This window comes from Balaenoptera borealis (genome assembly GCF_965194805.1).
Source record: "Balaenoptera borealis genome assembly, chromosome: 7".
In the NCBI taxonomy this organism is placed as follows: domain Eukaryota; kingdom Metazoa; phylum Chordata; class Mammalia; order Artiodactyla; family Balaenopteridae; genus Balaenoptera; species Balaenoptera borealis.
The window spans coordinates 24,983,353-24,996,011 of record NC_138864.1 but is presented as its reverse complement, the minus strand read 5'-3'; the positions used below and the strand labels follow the sequence as shown (position 1 = coordinate 24,996,011).

The 12,659-nt window shown below is 42.2% G+C and overlaps 1 long non-coding RNA gene across 1 annotated transcript in view; it reads right to left on the bottom strand.

The window, feature by feature from the left end:
* LOC309632174 overlaps positions 1-12,659 on the bottom strand; it is a 49,109-nt gene that overhangs the window by 22,571 nt on the left and 13,879 nt on the right. Inside the window, exon 5 of the long non-coding RNA XR_014246768.1 lies at positions 984-1,046. This is a non-coding gene — a long non-coding RNA (uncharacterized lncRNA). The remainder of the gene's footprint in view (positions 1-983; positions 1,047-12,659) is intronic.

Below are 12,659 nucleotides of genomic sequence, written 5' to 3'. Positions count from 1 at the left end.
TCAGATTCAATCTTGTCTCAAAGTAGACAAGAGTTTAATGAATTCCTAATTGCCCATCACCCAGCTCCAATATTTATCAATATTTTGCTCCTTTTGCTTTGATTATTCACTTCAACAGAGGTTTGTTTATTCTTTTGTTTTGTGGAGAATTTTAAAACAAGTCCCAGAGTTCATATTATTTCACCCACAAACACTTCAATATGTGTCTCTTACAGAAATACACTTTGGGGCTTCCCTGGTGGCTCAGTAGTTAAGAATCCGCCTGCCAATGCAGGGGACACGGGTTTGTGCCCTGGTCCGGGAAGATCCCACATGCCGCGGAGCAACTAAGCCGTGTGCCACAACTACTGAGCCTGCGCTCTAGAGCCCGCGAGCCACAACTACTGACCCCATGTGCCACAACTACTAAAGCCCACGAGCCTAGAGCCCCTGCTCCGCAACAAGAGAAACCACTGCAATGAGAAGCCAGTGCACTGCAGAGATGAGTAGCCCCTGCTCGCCACAACTAGAGAAAGCCTGCGCACAGCAACGAAGACCCAACACAGCCAAAAATAAATAAATAAAATAAATAAATATATTAAAAAAAAAAAAAGAAATACACTTTGGCAAGAATTTTTCAGCCTTCAGAGAGGGGCTCTCCCGGAAGCATCCCTGTGACTCTAAATGAGGGTTTGCTTTAAGGACATTATTGATATTTATAAAAATACACTGTTCCTCTACACACACCCTCAGGATAAAATTCCTTCTGGACCTGGCTTAGGAAAAACGCCACAACTTCTGACCCAAACACTGAAGATTCAGTACGCGATCAAATTTTCCTTTATATAAGATGTGCTAGGAAGCTTAGAGGCAAATCTGTGGCCTACCATAGCCTACGTCTGCCCTCTGTAATATGAAATTGTCTATTAGCATCATTTCCAGCTCTAGTGGGGCCCTCTCCTTGCTGTTCCTTTTTCTTTCTCATCTACTTCTTCAAATCTTACCTTATTGTATCTGTACATCCCTATGAGCAGAGGTGTGCTGGTGAATGTTCCACAACTGGTTCTCTGAAAAGAATGTACATGTATATGACAAATTTGCTGCTATAAATGACGTATAATGCACAGTAAACAAAAGGAAAATACACAATACTTCTTACTGTAAATTCCTTGCAGCCAGTTGATTCTCACAGAATGCTTTTGTTGATTTTTGTCAAACCCTTTATCCACAGCTAACCTATGGTTGCAACCAATAATCAAGAATAGTTTAGACATGAATGTTGGTTGGTATTTCCATTTACTTTAACAAGGAAGACAACAGTGAAACAACAAAGATCTATGTCATGTGTCAGAAATCCACTCATTCCTCATGACGTAAGCAACTTTTTTGCTAAATTCATTAACTGCTTCCAAATACTGGAAGAATATTTCCTCAACTTTTTGTGCTATTCATAATGCAACTACTATGGACATGACACACTTTTAGTGTTTACTCTGCACTGTTATCATTCTCTCCATCACAATATGAAGTCTAGACGATCAATAAAGCAATAAATAAAGAGTTGATTTGTAGCGTGTGCCCATTTCCCTGGTGTAAATACTCCCACTGTGGCCAATTTCAAGATACCAACATGAGGTTGCTCGAAGTGGATTTAGGAGGAGATGTGCAGTAGTACGCCTTTCTGTAGCATTTTCACCACACAGATACGATGGACATAAATAACCTCAACAGTATAAGTAATAGTGAAACATAATTAGAAAGTGATGAATTTGAGTATTTATTTTTAATATAATTTATTTAATTGTAAGTTTATATAATTTAATTTTTAATGATGGCTATGTTTAACAAACGACTTGCAAGATTCCTAAAAGTTTAACAATAAATTTCTCATAAGCCAGTACATGATGACTCTAGCATACCACTGTCTGTAAGCCACCTAAGATAATTTTGGAATTAGGTCGGGTATGAAAAATCATACACTTGTGGGGACTGTGCTTCTGGTAGGATTATGGATTGCAATTATGAAAATCCCTCCCTGAGAATACTAGATCCTGGATTAATTATAACAAACATACTCTTTAAAGTACTGTTGAATTATTTACAATAGCTAAGACATGGAAACAACTTAAGTGTCCATCAGTGGATGAATGGATAAAGAATATGTGGCATACATATCTGGTGGAATATTATTCAGCCATTAAAAAGAAGGAAATCATCTCAATTTGTGACAATATGGATGGACCTTGAAGGCATTATGCTAAGTGAAATTAGTCATACAGAAAAAGACAACTACTCTATGATCTCACTTATATGTGGAATCTAAAAAAAATGAAACCCACAGAAACAGAGACCAGATTGGTAGTTGCCAGAGGCAGGGGCTGACGGTGGGAGAAATGGGTGAAGGTGGTCAAAAGGTACAAACTCCGAGTTATAAGATAAGTAAGTTCTGGGGATTTAATGTAAAACACGATGACTATAGTTAACAATGCTATATTGTATATTTGAAAGATATACAATACAGTATTTGTATATTGCTAAGAGAGTAAATCTTAAAAGTTCTCATCACAAGGAAAAAAAATCTCTGTACCTATATAAGGTGATGAATGTTAACTTAGTGTGGCAAACATTTCGCAATATGTACATATATCAAATCATGTTATACACCTTAAACTTATACAATGTTATATGTCAATTATATTGCAATAACACTGTGAAACAATAAAATAAAGTATTGCTGAGCTCAAATGAAAATATGGGAAATCACTGAAGTTCAAGGGGCAAAATAGGAGCAGTGAGCTAAAACCAGGTCTGTAGACAGTAAATGGAAAACAAAACCAAAAATAACCCAAAAATCAAGACCAAACAAACAAGCTTGGTTTGCCCTGAAGGTCAATGCTTCTGTCACACAGAGAACCAGAGAAAACAACTTGGACTATGCAAAGCAGGAGGTGCACCTCAGACTCTCACACTGAGCCAGGACCCTCAAGAGGGGTACACCCTTTGTGAGACCTCAGGGCAGAAAAATAATTCACCTCCCAGCAGAGGAAGCCTATCTCCATCATAACCCCGGGTGGAAAAAAATGAACTATAATTTTTTTTCTCAGAATTTGCATCCTTAGGCTTTATTTCACCCTTGTGTGGAGGTTACATTTACACTACTCATGCTATCAAGCTCTACTATAAAAATTAAAACAAGAGAATGAGCTGGGGACAGCCACCACGGGCACTCTGCTCTCTGCTCTTAGCCCTGGAGCTGGTGAGGCCCAGTCCCCTCCAGACGAGAACCCGCGCCCAGATCCCAGGGCCAGGCCGCGGTCACCTCCTGAGGCTGCCAGGACCCCCGCCTCACTGCAGCTACTGTGCCTCCCTGGCCTCCCTTTGCCCCCGAGCAAGACCAAGATCCAGAGACAGGCCGAGTGGAGGCCGCCCTGGGACCTGGTCCATCCAGGTCTTCAGGGGCCTGCGGGGGCGGGGCACTATCCCGGAAGGCTTCCTGGAGGAGCGAAGCGCGAAGGATGGAAACAGTACTCCCTCTAGGCGGAGTTTAGTATCTTCATTTGACATGCCTTTTTCCTTCATAATGATTTATTTTCTTATTAATCACATGGACACCCTTTCCTCCACCTCATGTCATTTGGCTATAACTCTCCTCTCCTCTAGAACAACCTGTGGCTCCTCATGGCCAGTACGACTACATCCAAAGCCCTCAGGTCTCGCACAGGTACGGTGCCTTTCTGGCTTCTTTCACACCCCCTCCATCTGCTGCAAGCTCCATGTACAGATGGTTTCATCACTACAGCCTGAGCCCAGCAAACAGCGTGAAGAATTGCTCAAAGCAGCAGCAGGATCACGTGGTGCCACTACCTGCCTAGCTGCAGACCTACTCCCTGAACTATTTTGCAGCTCACAGCATCTCTGTCCCCCCAGAAAAACAAAAACTGATATAACATTTAAGAGCTTCAGATTTAATTTTTGATTTTTCCACTCTACACTTCCTCCGCGAGCATCAGTATCCTGTAAGGGCACTACTGCTCACATGGTTAAATGCACACTGCATGAACTCTTATAACGCAGGAAGGACCCGCCCAAGTGTGCCCAGTGTTCTTGCCAGACTGGTCTCTTCTCTTTCCTTATTCCCTCTCCCTCCCCCTTACGGTCTGTAAAAGTAAAATGAATGAATGAATAAATAAGTAAATAAATAAATATTTTTAAAATATAAATATAAATTAAAACAAAGTGGTGAAAGTGGTGTCAGGTTGGTAGCACTACCTAACGCCCAAGCAGAAGCAAGCACAAATTCTCTGGAGAAACAAAGTAAGTTCAATCAAATGTTATTCCTCAGTAAAAAATTACCAAATATAGAAGGAAATAAATCAACATGGGTGGGAGTCAGGAAAAACAAAACACAATAGATTTACATCTCCAAGAACCTCAGATGTTAGAACTACTAGGAACAAAATTACTATGTATAAAATGTTTAAAGAAGATGGAATCAGAAAAGGATCAAGGAACAGAGAACCAGAAAGATTTGAAAATGATTCATGTGAAAATTTTAGAAAGGAAAAATATCAAAACTAAAAATGATGAGTGGATTAAACAGTAGATTAGATACACTGTTAAAAAAAAAAAAAAAAAAAAAAAAGGCAGCAAACTGGAAGATAGATCCAAAGAAATTACCCAAAATTAAGCAAATAGAGGCATGGAAATAGAAAATATGAAAGTAAGGAGAGATGGAAGATAGAATGAGGTTTAACAGATGTGTGATTCAAAAGGAAATAATAGAGAAAATGTAAAGAAATATCAGCAGAGAGTTTTTTTTAAATTCATGAGATATTACTACACAGACAAGAAGCACATAGATAAATGAAAAGAAAAAGTCCTCACTTAGACCTGTTGCAGTAAAACCACAAAACAAGAAAGATAAAGATGATCCCAAAAGCACCCAGAGAAGAAAGACATCTTGGTTACAAGTAATGACAAATAGACCAATAGCCAACTTGCCTACAGTTACACAGGAAGCCATGAAAGGGTGGAAAAATCTCTGTTGAGAGAAAATAACTGTCAACAAAGAATTATGTAACCTTTCAAGAAGACAGGTGAAACAATCAAACTGAGGGAGTTTACCACCAACAGGACCTGCACCCAAAGGGAGGATATACTTCAGAAGAAAAGACAGGGCTGAGAAAAGACTGCGAATAAAGAAATTGGTAAACATGGAAGTAAATATAAATGCTAAGTATATAAAATAATAACAATTTCTAATTTTTAGGGTTTAAAAAAGACATTAAAACACTCAACAATAGCTTGGAAGTAAGGAGAGGGGTTCTGAGTTAAAAGTGGTGGAATGTCCTTATTTTTACAGAAAAGGAATTAAGATATTGATTAAATTTGTACTGATAAATATGCATATAAAAGTTTCAAGGACAAACACTAAAAAAAGTAGAAATAGAGGGTCTAACTTCCCGATCAGTAAAAAGAGGGAAATGGAATAAGAAAACAAGCAAGCGAACAAGCAAGGAAAGGCAATCCATTCAAAAGACAGTAAGAAAGATGAGAAAAAGGAGCTGTGTATTTAAATGGTGAAATGAAGGATGGTCACCAGGAGGAATGGACTGATTAGGGGGCGCTCCTTCCCTTGACTAACGTGCACCCATCCCTTCGCCCCCTTAAGCCAGGTTGTCTCCAAGTTCGGTAGCTGCCTGGGTGGGCAGTTGGGAGCAAAGGGTGGGCAAGCAGGTGCCCAAGCTCTAGACACCCTTTTTCAGAGGAGAGGGAGGCTTTGCCCTTTGGGTTCCAAATCCATAGCCTTTCAGGATCTCCTGAGCAACCCTGGCTCAGCCCGATTCTCCCTCTGCCAGCTACCTCCCCGAAGTCTGTTTAGTTGCAGTGCAGAAACGTGAAGTGTCCATTTTACAGCTAAGGTCTCCTGCAGCACAATTAATGATGAAGTGGATGGGCCTGGACAGAGTGGTGTGGCCTAATGCTAATCCCTGCTGCACCCCTCATGGCGGTGTAAACTCAGGACACCCGAGTCCTGCGTTTATTTTCGTCTGCGCAAATGAGGAGGCTGAACTAGATAACTGGCTAGGTCCTTTATAGCTCTAATATCCCTTGATTACGCTCTTCATTAAATGTGCATCAGGTATATTCACTTGTAAGCTTTATTTTCTGATAATATTATACTCTGCTCTTTGTGCACAGCCCTTATAACTTGCTGCTTATATGACATGTTCATTTGCTCACAAAACACGATAGCAATATTCCCTCTAATAACCTTGTATTCAGTTACTATCTTTCTTAATATCACTTTTCTAGGACCTCAAGTAAGAAGACATTTAAAAAATAAAAAATAAAAGAAGTAAAAAACCCTCCGTGACTCCGCTTCACTATGATATATGTCCTTTGCCTTTTCTCATCTATTCAGGTGCTTCAGGTCTGCTGAGTTGGCTCAGATCTTAAGTCCTCCACTCTGGGGACCTAATGGACCTTTATCTGCCTGGATTCAGAAGCCAAGTCCTCCTGACAGCGCACTGTTCCAAATGTCCCTTAAGTAGCTAAATTAAATGGTCATTGTCCACCATGATCCTCCTTGACTGAAGTGATGCTTCTGAAGTGATTAATCATAGGGTATTGCTTCACTAACCGATCTCATTAAACTTTCAAGGTTCTGGACTCCAGTCTCCGATGTGTTTACTCCTTTCCACACCTTTGCCTCAGACAGGGTTAGTGCCCATCACTCTCATGCAGAGGGCACCCCAAAGCCTAATGCTCCTCCCCTCCTACCTCTCGGGCTCAAATTCATCCACCTGCTCCACTAGAACAGCAGCTGGGAAGTGGAGCAGCCTCCTCCCCGACTGAGCACTCAAACCCCACCTGGCCCTCCGTCTTGTGTGTGGGCCTTGTGCTCAGTGGACAGCCAGATGCAGGAGTCCAAGACCAGGGTGCCGACCTCTCACCCCCACCACCCCCAGTTTCTGCTCTAACTCTGTGAGAGCATTCACTCTTCGTTAAGGTGTTGGGGGTATTCGCAGAATTCCCACCTCAGTCTAACCGCTGGCACCTTGTGTAATCTCAGTCAAACCAGGCAAGCTCTAGGCATCCAGGACCATCAGGATAACCCCTGCCACTTGGCATTGCTGTGCCAAGCTCATTTAATTCCTGTAATACTGTCAAGAGGGTTGATATTCAGCTGGTTGGCACCAGTAAGTCCTAATGAGTGATTTACAATCCACATCCATTATCACTGAGCTGTGCCTATGCCACACCAGTTGTGAAATGTACTAAATACACCCTGGGGGTAGACGGCACTCACAGTTTATAGATGAGGAGACTGAGGCTCTGAGTTGCCTGGGAAGAGGGGTAGGGCACAAGGCATCCATTTTGCTGGTGCGGACCATGGCAGAGGCAGGATGGTCCTGGAGCTAGAGATGTGCAGCGGCTTTCTGGTCATGGTTAAGACAGCAGCTCTTTGGCCGCCCAGGTCTATAATGTGGTCTGGAAGGTTGTTCCTGGAAGCCTGAGCTACAGTCCATTTCTTCAAACCCTCCGAATTCTATAAAATACCCCCCTTAATAAATGCCTTTGTGCAATACCTACATGTCAGAACTAAAAGTATAAAACTCTTAAAAGAGAACATAGGCATAACTCTTTGTGACCCTGATGGTTTCTTCGTACCAAAATAATACCAAAAGAACAAGCAACAAAAGGAACAAATAGATAAATTGGACATCACTGGATTATTAATAGGTAGGGCTTTGGTGACCCTGATAAGAGCAGTTTTGGAGGAAAGGAAGAGGAGAAAGGTAACAAGATTTGTACATGGAAGTAGCAACGGGCATAGAGAGACTGTAAGAGATACAGAAGGGGATGAATCAGCAAGACTTGGCAAGAGAAAAGATCTTTCCTTGTAGTACAAGAAAGAATGAAAAGTCAAATATGGCAATAGTTAGCTAATTAACAAAAATGCTTTGTATTCTGAATTGGCTTAACAAGTGTGCAACCTCTTTAGTGCCATTGAAAGAAAAGTGGCTCAGTAATAAAAAATAAGAGAAAGTACACAAAAAAATTTTACAGTGTTTCTTCCTGATTGAGGGATAATAGATCATTTTAATTTTCTTCTTTATATTTTTAAATCAGAAAAAAATTTTTAAGAAAATAAATTCAAAGAGTTTTTCAAATGTCATGATATACCATAGGAATAGAAAAAGGTCAGCTTTTCCTCTCTTATCATCTTCCCTCACTTGCCACCCTGCCTAGGTCCTTCCTTTGCTGAAAATTCGCAGGTAGGCCAAACCTCCAGAGGTTAAGCAGTTTCTACAGAGTTGGTTCTGTTTAAATCAGGAAAGAAAACTCCCAGACACAAAGTAAGAAGGTGTCATTCCACACTTTTCCGAGGGAGGTAGGACTGTGTAAGGGTTACGAGCAAACCCAGAGATCCTGAGAAGGCACCGCCCCTTACCTGTGAGTGGCCTAGAGCACGTATGTAATCTTCCTAACTGCGCCTCCTTGGGAGAAACAGGGTAATTCTATAAGGGTCTTTTGAGATAAAATGAGGTAATGCCCATAGATGGGTTATGAGTTTGACAGCTTTCAAAGGGCAGCAAAAACCTCTGAATGTTAGAGTATCTATGCCCAGAGACAGAGTACCAGAATTTAGAGTTTTAACAATATGCTGTGCTGATCTTACCTGAACTACAGAAGACTAATCAAGCCCTTCAAATATTACTCCCCGCCTGCTCTCTCCCTGATGTCCACATCCCTTTAACTATCCAACGTAATAGCAGACTTGATGATCAACGTCAGCAATGAGGCTAGGGAGCTGAAATTACAGAATTACAGCCTCTAAGATGACTTGAGGTTTTAAACCTTGCTATTTAAAAAACTGCTCAAATTTTTAAAATTCAAGCAATCCAGAGAAACAAAAAAAGAAATGTGATTTTTCATATTAGCAAAGGAGCTCAGCAAACCGTAGCCTGTAGATCTGCAAAACCTATGCCAAATGAGACAGGGGCTCCCCACCAAAATGACAAATGCAGGGTAGACTAAAGCATGGAAAGAAGGCATCCCAGGGATAAGGAAGTTCAACTCCTTCACTTGACGGAAAGGTCGGGGGCATCTCCCCGCTGGCCCATGCCCCGTTCTGCTCATGACTTTTCTCCCATCGTTGACCCACAATGACAAGCAGCACGAGGGCTGCCGTGTGGTCAGACCTCAACCACACAGGCTCTCCGCACAGGAAGCCTCCCCTCAGGGACGCTCTGGCTCCACAGGCTCCTGACGGTGGAAGTTTCCAGAGCTTATCAAAGGCCGAGAAGGTGGAAGGGGGAGAATCCAACAGCAAGCTCTCTAGTTTTTCATGAACCAAGCCCATCAACTGAAAAGCAGAGAAGCAATTCCTACAGGAAGGTTCAAGGACAGAAAAGAAAACTAGGGCTTCCCTGCCCCAACTTCTCCAGAACAAAATTATGTTCTCTATTCAAGGGCCTCCACTGGGCAGTTCCACACTACTCTTCTCATCTTACTCCAAAGGACTCTCTTCCTGAGTAAATATTACTGGAATCTCCCAGATGCTTATCCCCATTCTCCCCTCTCCCCTGAAGTGCCTTTGTCCTGCCCATTTCCACCTATCAGAATCTTACCCTTGAAAACCCAGTTCAAATCACTGCTCCCCATGAATTCATCCCTGATTACCCCGACAGGAAGCAGTGACTCTCCTTTGAAATTCAAAGAGAACCACGAGTTAAGCATCTTCTTTAGCCATCAAATGAAGAATAAGTATGACAAGAGGCACCATTCTTAAATACTGAAGAAAACTTCCTGAAGAGTAGGAGCTGTTCTTGTGTTAATATCCTTCCTCAGTACCAGGCAGAGAAGGGGCTTCATGATGAACAAATGAATGAACAAACGAACAAAAGAAAGAAAAATCAAACCTTCATGTTCCCATCTCCTCAGCTCAAGAGACAATCAACCCCTCCAAATAAGATAACTCTCCTTTTAATGACAGTTTTAACCCAGGTGCAGCTCAGACAATATACTGATGGACTAGACAGATGATCATCAAAAATGTAAAGCATGTTTGTCCTCAATATTAAGTACTAATTTTATTACTTCTGTTTTTTCCCTTCCTTTTCAATAATGAAATAAACCTCAGCCCCAGCAAATGGCAAATCTCTATTCTTAAAGTACATTTAGATTTTACTAATTTACTTTGCTTATGCATAATTCAAAGGGGGATTTTATTTCAGTGCTTTATTTGTGGCTTCTAGTTATTATTCCCTCTGGAAAAGGCCCTTCACATATATTAGGTCTAAAGTTCCACTAAAGGTTTTTGGGGTCTGTGTTTTTAACTTCATTTTCTTAAGGTTGTAAAGTGGAAGAATGAGTTTAGGTGATTATTTCATGGTGGTGTTCAATTTCTAGGACCCTATGAACCCTAGAGAGGACTGATGGGAGGACGAGGGATGAAATGTTGAATACCAGAATATGGGCCTATGGTTTCCTGGAAAAGGTCTTGTTCGGGCCAAAGTCTCTAATTGCAGAGGAAATGGCCTTATTCAGAGTCCAACAGGCACCTTCTCTTAAAAGCCAGGAACTATATTCCTCAATGCCTGAGTAAGCATGGTTTTAAAAAAAAAAAAAGAAAGAAAGAAATCCATCTTACACCAGCACTGTGATATACGGCACTCTCTATACTGTGGAGAAACTGCAAAAAAATCTCAGAGACTTAAGAGATAAGCATTGAAACCCCCTGGCAGGGCAGGCAAGAGAGCTGCCCTGTCCATCTCAACTTCCCAGGCTGCCCCCATCAAGTGGGGTGTAATCAGTGTGCTGTCAGAGTTTCCTGCACCTCTGTGAGAGCAGAGATAACCCATAAGATGCTTAGATAAAAGCTGATTTTAAAAATAGTACCCAATTGCATGCCTGGGGTATTGGGAAGGGTTTACAGACAGAGGGGACAAGGGAAAAAAGGCAGATGGTCAGACTTACTATCTACCAGTCGGATGGCTCCTCGAGAAGAGCTTTCTAAGCCACTCCAGGTGTCCTTCCATGCTGCCTTACCCAGAAGCACCCTCCCGGCCACCTCTATGCTTAGGCCCTTATCTCTGGAATTCCTGAGCTGAGTAAAGACCTGCCCTTGACAGAGAGCAGGGAGTCAGACTTCTTAGTGGCAGACAGCGGGAAGTCGTGGAGACCATGGAGAGCTTTAATGAGAATCTGTGGGAAGGTGGAAAACAGGCTCCAAGAGTGGGCAAGAACAAAGGGAGGCTACCCAGTGAGAGCACAGCCAGACTCTGGTCCCAGAACCGTCTGACCGAACACTGCCATGGAATGCCAGACGGTGTGTTGCTCCAGGCTCACCTCTACTACTGGGGCCACCGTAGGAAGCTCTACCTCTCCCCGTGTCTTCGTGCCTGTGGCTCTGCTTGGCTAAGCCCTGGCACATGCCCACGTCCTGGCTGGCCCTTGTGCTCCACCTAATCTGGGGTTGTCCCCCAGTAGGAAGGGTGTTTGGATACCCAACAGTCAAAACAACAATCTCAGGAACAGCTCTGCAAGGTCCAGGAACCTGGAGTCTGAGGTCCTGTGGGCCAAGCTGATGCCAGAAGTCCTTGGCACCATGGCAGTTACTCAGTCCTAACCTCCTTCATGGGGAGGCTGACCCAGGGCTTGCTTTTGCTGTTCAACGATGACCTCTGGCTAGACCACAGCATCATGGACTAAAAGGGGCTTGGAGACCACCTCGTCCAAGAGCATAGATGAGGAAACTGAGGCTTCCAGAGATCAAGCCCCTACCTCCTGTCCTCTGACTCTTGAAAGTCAGAGTGTGGACGCACTGCACCTCAGTGGGAGTGTGCACCTCTGGCTTTAACTTCCATGGCCATTGGCTATGAATCAGTCTGAACCTGAATGCATTAAAATGTAATGGTTTTACTATCCTCAAAATAGAAACCCAATTTCCCACCCAACATTTTCCATCTACCATTCTCCTTGCTGAGTTTTTTCTTAGTCTTCTGCTACCAAAATCTCTTGCTGAAATAACTCTGCCTGTTTGCCTGTTATACTCTTAAGGAATATGTCATAACTGCCTGGGGTCAACTGATTAATATTAGCCAAAATCTGAAGCTCTTCTGTGACTGGTTCAGAAAAAAAAAAAAAAGGGCAGGGGGATCTGGTGTTATCCCAAGGACTTGTTAGGAACAAGTGCTCAAGATGGTAGGAATGACAAAATGGCATTTCTGTTTACAAATCCTGTGAACACTGTAAGATCCAGCCAGTCCTCCTGGTGATGCCTGTCTTGATCTGCCTGATGACTGAGCCTTTATCTTATTTAATCAATTCAAGAAATATAAACTAGCTCCATTTCATTAGTGCTTAAAATGCCATTATGATTAGGGCATTCAGCGGTGAACGGCTGTATCTGTGTTGTATAACGTGGAACATCTATTTTAATTGTGATGAATTCTCTCAAACTAGTCAACTAATGTCTTTAAGTATTAACGGGAGCAGGGAGACACAAAGGATGTAAAAAAGAACTCATCAAACATAGAAGTATATACCATCTTTGACTGATTTCAAGACTCACTTTTTCAGATTTAACATCTCTCAATCAATGGCAGTGCTCTTTCTTAGTGATTACACAGAATAATGATATATTTTACAATAGACAGCATCTTAGATTC